The following is a 6,027-nucleotide window of genomic DNA, read 5'->3' as shown; positions in this document are numbered from 1 at the left end:
GTATTATCAATATTCACCCTAGGCATCCTCCAAGGAAAGCTAATGAAGCACTCTTACCAGCAACTGCTGTCCTTTGTCTTTTCCCAAGGAAGACTCAGCCTCTTAGAGCCATCATGGAGTGCGTCATGCTCAAGTTGGGCAACTTGCCCACAGCTTATTGCCTCTGCTTAGCTCTGAAGTTGTCACTTAGCCACTCTTTCCTCTCCCAAAATGTCAAAGGCATCTCCCTCAGGCGACAGTGCCAACGTCATCATGCCAGGCAAGGAAACAGCTCATCCTCAACAAAGGTCCAGAGCCCCGGATCCACGGGAGAGGGAAGTCAGTGGGAATGGCACTTTGAAAACTTGGAAATTGGTTTGAAACTCTTGTGCAGTATTTTGTGGGGAAAGTTTTCCAAGTCCTTATTTATGGTTATTTAGTCCTTGAAGTGCCTCAGGGCAGTAGTAGATAGATAAATTACAGTAGTAGTTCAGACAAATGACTGAAATTTGTTCAGACAAATGACTGAACAAATTCTAAGCAATAAATATATGTTAACCTATCCTAAAAGATTATCCTTCATTATCAGAAGAAATGATAATTCCTAGTTTAATATGATTTCTCATGAGGAACAAGTTGCGAGTAAAGCCAAGACAACTGTGCAAAAAAAAAAAAAAAAAAAAAAAGACTCAATGAAACCAATCACAAGCCACAAACATCCCCAAAAATTATCTGCTTCTGTGTAAATTAGTATGGGTGAAATATAATCTATAATGCAACAGTTCTTTCCCCTGTTGCTAAGTGCTTTATGGCCAGCAAGCATGAGTTGTTATTAGTCAAATATTGTGACAGTTGGCAAAACCAGGAATTGGAGAAGGTGTGATTTACCAGTAGCATTTGTATGAGGGACTTCTTCAGAGGATGTAATTTCTAGTGTAAAACTTTAGCTTGAATTCAGTTTACAAGAAGAGAGGTGTGCAGTAGAATGATTTTGTATTGGCACTGTAACTGCAGATGAGCTTGTTATTGTATGAATACCCATCTCTTCCTTGAATTTTACTAACATTTTTGACTTAACATGTTGCTTCAATGAGTTATCCATGTTGCCTGGAAAAACATTTGCACCGTTATTAATTTTTCTAGTAGGGCCTATTGTATAGGGGTTTAGGGTTTTTTGCTTTGCTGTCACTGCAGATATCTGTTCTGCTTAACACCTAAAAAATTCTTTTCACTTAAAGTTTAACATTTTAGCTGATTATTCAGCTACATAACATTATCAGATCTATTTTGCATACTGAAATAGCTACCTTGTGAGATCATATATACAATAAGGTGGTTTTTTTTTGCTACCAAATTACATTGCCCTATTTATACTATACCTTTTAATGAGTGCTGAAAATAGCCTGTTTGGAGAATAAGGAAACCAAAGGAAAAAACTAACCATAACCTGCTGTTAACTTTCTTCTTGAAGATGCTTCCTCTGTTCACTGTGTGTGAGCTGTAATGCAGAGGAGTGTTTAATCTTCAGAATTTCTTTCAATGTTTTGTAATACCTCTGAGAGGTTCTGACCTCGGCTCTCTTGTGCTGAGGTGGGTTGAAGGTGTGTAGGTGAGTATGTGCTTGCCTGGACACACACCCCTGTGTGATGAAGATGATGGGTCCTTAGTCCTCTCTAAAGATATTTTGCTACAGAATTGGCAAGGTCTAAAAATTCTTGAGCACAGGATCACAGCTGCCAAAACACTGCTCCTTTGTAGTATAGTTTCCACCATTTGGGGGGAAAAAACCCTTTTCTCTTTGGCCCTGCTGGGCTGGCCCTCTCTAGTCTGGGTATATTCTCCAAGTGAAGTTTGACAGACTGGTCCCTGCTTCCCCCGTCCTCTGAGCACTGCAGAATTACCAACCTGAACCTTCACGTTGTTTGACATGAAGGAAAGTAATTCTGGCATGACTGAGATTTGGAAATCCAGCACGTCAATATCTCATGGGAATTGAATTCTGGATAACACACTGCAAACACAGGAGCAGAAACTAGATCTTGAAATAAGGTTTCTTTAAAAAAAAAAAAAAAAGTAATGGAACTAACTACGCAATTACAGTTTATTTTTGAAACTGAAATTATGACAGCAGAGTGTGTAAGGAAGGAGAGGAACACATCTGCAGCAAGGCTGGAAGTTTCTCTGTACCTGTCACCTGCTGTCCCAAGGTATCCCAAATAATCTGTTCAACTCTAATAAGAAATTATGATCTGGATAAATGCAAAATAAAAATGTCTTTATTTCAATTTTCTGGTCATCAGAGAAAGGAGCACAAAGCAGCCTTGCTGAAAGGCACAGGCTGTTGGTCAGCTCTGTCCATCCTCCTTTCACCAGTCCCAGCTGTAGAGCAAGCAGGAGGCTTGGGCTCATTTCGGGGGAGACTCACACCTTTCTGTCACACTGCTGCACTTGGAGCCGGTAACATTTCCCAATCTGAGTTTCTTTGTCTTTGACAGAGAACTCGGTCACGAGACATTTTCAAAGTCTTCAACCTTTTCAAATATTTCAGTAATGCAGAGTAGTCCAAACCAGCTCTGAGCTAGCCAGCGCTCCAGTCCTTCCTCCCTGAGGTTGGGTGAGGGGTGTGGGGGCAGAGAGGAGTCGGGAAGAGCAGGGACAGGGCTTGGGAAGGACAGGAACGGGGCCGGGCGAGCTCGGGGTCCCGCCGGGCTCGGGGGGCGCCGCCCCGGGCGGTGCCGCTGCGGGAGCTGCGCGGGTTTGGGCTGGGCTCGGCTTTGGCTTTGGGTTTGGGGGGCTGGGGATGTGTGTTTGGGTTTGGGAGGCCGGTGTGTCTGTGTGTGCGTGTGTTTTGGGGGGGTCGATGTGTGTATGTGTTTATTGTGGGGGGGTCGGTGTCTGTGTGTTTATTGTGGGGAGGTCGGTGTGTGTGTTTGGTTGGGTTTGAGGCTGCTGGTGTGTTTGGGCTTGGGGAGGTCGGGGGTGTGTGTCTGGCTGGGTTTGGGGGGGTCAGTGTGTGTGTTTGGTGAGGCTGGGGGGTCAGTGTGTTTTTTGTGTGGGTTTGGGGGTGTTGGTATGGTTGTGTTGGGGGGTCAGTGTGTTTGTGGGTTGGGTTTGGGGGTGTTGGTGTGTTTGGGTGGTCAGTGTTTGTGGGTGTTGGTGTGTTTGTGTTTGGGTGGTCAGTGTGTTTGTGTGGCTGGGTTTAGGGGTGTTGGTGTGTTTGAGTGGTTAGTGTGTGTTTAGGGGTGTTGGTGTGTGTGCGTGGTTGGGTTTGGGGGTGTTAGTGTGTTTGTGTTTGGGGGTCAGTGTGTTTCTTTGTGTGGTTGGGTTTGGGGGTGTTTGTGTTGGGGGGTCAGTGTGTTTGTGTGGCTGGGTTTGAGGGTGTTGGTGTGTTTGAGTGGTCAGTGTGTGTGTGTTTGGGTGTGTTGGTGTGTTTGTGTTTGAGTGGTCAGTGTGTTTTTTGTGTGTGGCTGGTTTTGGGGGTGTTGGGTGATGTTGAGTGTGTTTGTGTGGTTGCATTTTGGGGAGTACACAGGTTTGGGAGTGTTGGTGTGGTTGTGTTTAGGGTGTCAGCGTGTGTGTGTTTGGGTTGGGTTTGTGAGTGGTCAGTGTGTGTTTGGGGGTGTTGGTGTGTTTGTGGGTTGGGTTTGGGGGTGTTGGTGTGTTTGAGTGGTCAGTGTGTGTGTGTTTGGGTGTGTTGGTGTGTTTGTGTTTGAGTGGTCAGTGTGTTTTTTGTGTGTGGCTGGCTTTGGGGGTGTTGGGTGTGTTTGTGTGGTTGCGTTTGGGGGAGTATAGAGGTTTGGGAGTGTTGGTGTGTTTGTGTTTAGGGTGTCAGTGTGTGTGTTTGGGTTGGGTTTGTGAGGGGTCAGGGTGTGTTTGGTTGGTTTGGGGGGTTGGTGTTTGGGTTTGTGGGAGCTGGTGTGTGTTTGGGTTTAGGGGAGTCAGTGTGTTTGTGGTTGCATTTGAGGGCGGTGGCTGTGTTTCTGTTTGGTTGGGTTTGCGTTTTTCTTCATTTTTCTCTTCTGAAAAAAGTTTTATCTCTGTTGCCTTCTTGCATACACACATGTTTTCAGCTAAGTGACTCTTATTTGGTTTTTTGAAGAATGATTTTGTATAATCAAGAGGCTTCTTACCGTGGAGGAAGTACCCATACCGTGTGTTCCTTAGCATTGTTTTTTCTTGGGTAGCTTCGCTGGTAGGAGTCAGCATCACTGCAGGCACTGGGAGAGTATTGGAGGCTCAGCCTGCTGAGGAGCAGCCCAGCAGTGAGTGGATCAAAGCAAAGCAGACAGGTCAGGACAGAGCTGTTGTCCAGGAGTGAGTCTTGCATGAGGAGTGTGATCTGCTCTGCTCTCCCCTTCTCTGCCTTCTGCTATCGCCGCTGCTCTCTTGGGTTTTCTAGAAGCAATCAGGGCTTGTTCTCACCATAAGAAGCTTGGAAGACCTGCCCTTTTATGTCATTTAAATCTCTGAAATCAGAGCTAAAGCATTTTGTACAGGCTTTTGGCCTTCACAGGGCTTTTATATAGCAGCCCCTTTGTTAGTCCTTTCTTATGCCTTGTTCCATTTCATGTACTAATTTACCTTTCCTCTCTCTTCCCCCTGAGCTCCTGTCTCATCTCTGGCTGTCTGGTCACATTCACCACTGTTGCAAAGAGCTGGTGCCAGTTCACTGCCTCTTGCCTTGGGCTCCCTATGCAGAGCTCAACCTGCAGCTCACACTGCAGCTGCACACCAAGCTGGCTGCACTAAATGTATTCCTCAACAGTTTTGTCAGCAGTCCATGCTGTATTTTTAAAACAATAGCACAGTCTTCCTGAGGTTTAATTTAGGTTGTAATAAAGAATTATCAAGCTAATCCTGCTGCAGAGATAGGTGTGATTGCTGCATACTATGACGTTTTTCACTCCTGTTCTTAAACTTACACTATTCATTATTTTTTTAAGTAGGGTATTGAGGGGTTTTCCAAACAAATAATTTCCTGGAGGCTGTCTATACAGACATGTATTCAGCTGAGGATTTAAAGGAATGAATTCCAGCTTAGCATTTCTGTCTCCTAGGGTTACAAATGCAATTCTTTCAAAAACTGGTACTACTAATGTCAAAAAGGGAAGCAGCAATCCACTGCTGATTCTTTTCTTAGTACTTTGGATGATGGAGTGGGCAGGCCAGGCTGTTGTCTTGTACTTTCTCTGGCCCAGAGTAAAGAAGTGCAGAAACAGTAAAGTAGCAAATTGCAAGAGATGGATGAGGCATAAGCATCACCTTCCAGATTTCCCTGCCTGAGACTACTTCATACTCTGTTAATTGCATGGTGCTCTGACTCATTAGTTTCTTATTACAAATCATTTAATTGGAGACTTAGTAATATTTTTCTATCTATTTGTTGTTTTACTATCATCTGCCCTGTTTCATTTTCTAAAAGAGCTAAAGGATAAGGACTTTAATCTGCAGTGGTGATAGAACAAAACAGTTTTGTCAGAGGTGTCCTTGTGCTTTTTTAAAAAAAATTTCTCTCTAGCTTTTCCCATTTGGTGTACTCATGTTCTTCCTGTTTTTATCACAGAGGCTTAGGATTACTTATCACTCCAATATCCATAGCTGATATCAGAGGACAAATTTCAGGTAGTTCAGTGTGTGGGCGGGAGCCACTGACTAATTAAGAGGAATGCTAATAATCATTGGCATTTAGCTGTCGTCCACTTAGCGTAGGCAGTAAATGAATGGCGCACAAAAGCAGACTTGAATTTTTTTACTTTGTTTTCTGGCTGCATAATCCCTTTAATCCTTTGCTATCAGAGTTTTTTCTTAATTAAATGGAATCTCTGCAGGCTCAGTGATTCACATTTCAGGGCAAATATGTGTATTTAACGGGGGAGGGTTGGCATAGGTCTCACTGGGCAGCTTGAGGTTTAAAACAGTTCTTCCAAGGTTGTTTTGTAAATGAATGTGTTTTCCTTGGCACTCAGCCGTGTAGGATCTTCACTGTTTAAGAGCTATTTTCCAGTTTAGCAAAGAATTCCTGCTGGAAGCGTTAACTGATTTCCTTGT

The sequence above is a fragment of the Vidua macroura genome, chromosome 23 (genome assembly GCF_024509145.1).
Source record: "Vidua macroura isolate BioBank_ID:100142 chromosome 23, ASM2450914v1, whole genome shotgun sequence".
In the NCBI taxonomy this organism is placed as follows: domain Eukaryota; kingdom Metazoa; phylum Chordata; class Aves; order Passeriformes; family Viduidae; genus Vidua; species Vidua macroura.
The sequence above is the reverse complement of the archived record's forward strand: the minus strand, read 5'-3'. Positions refer to the sequence as shown.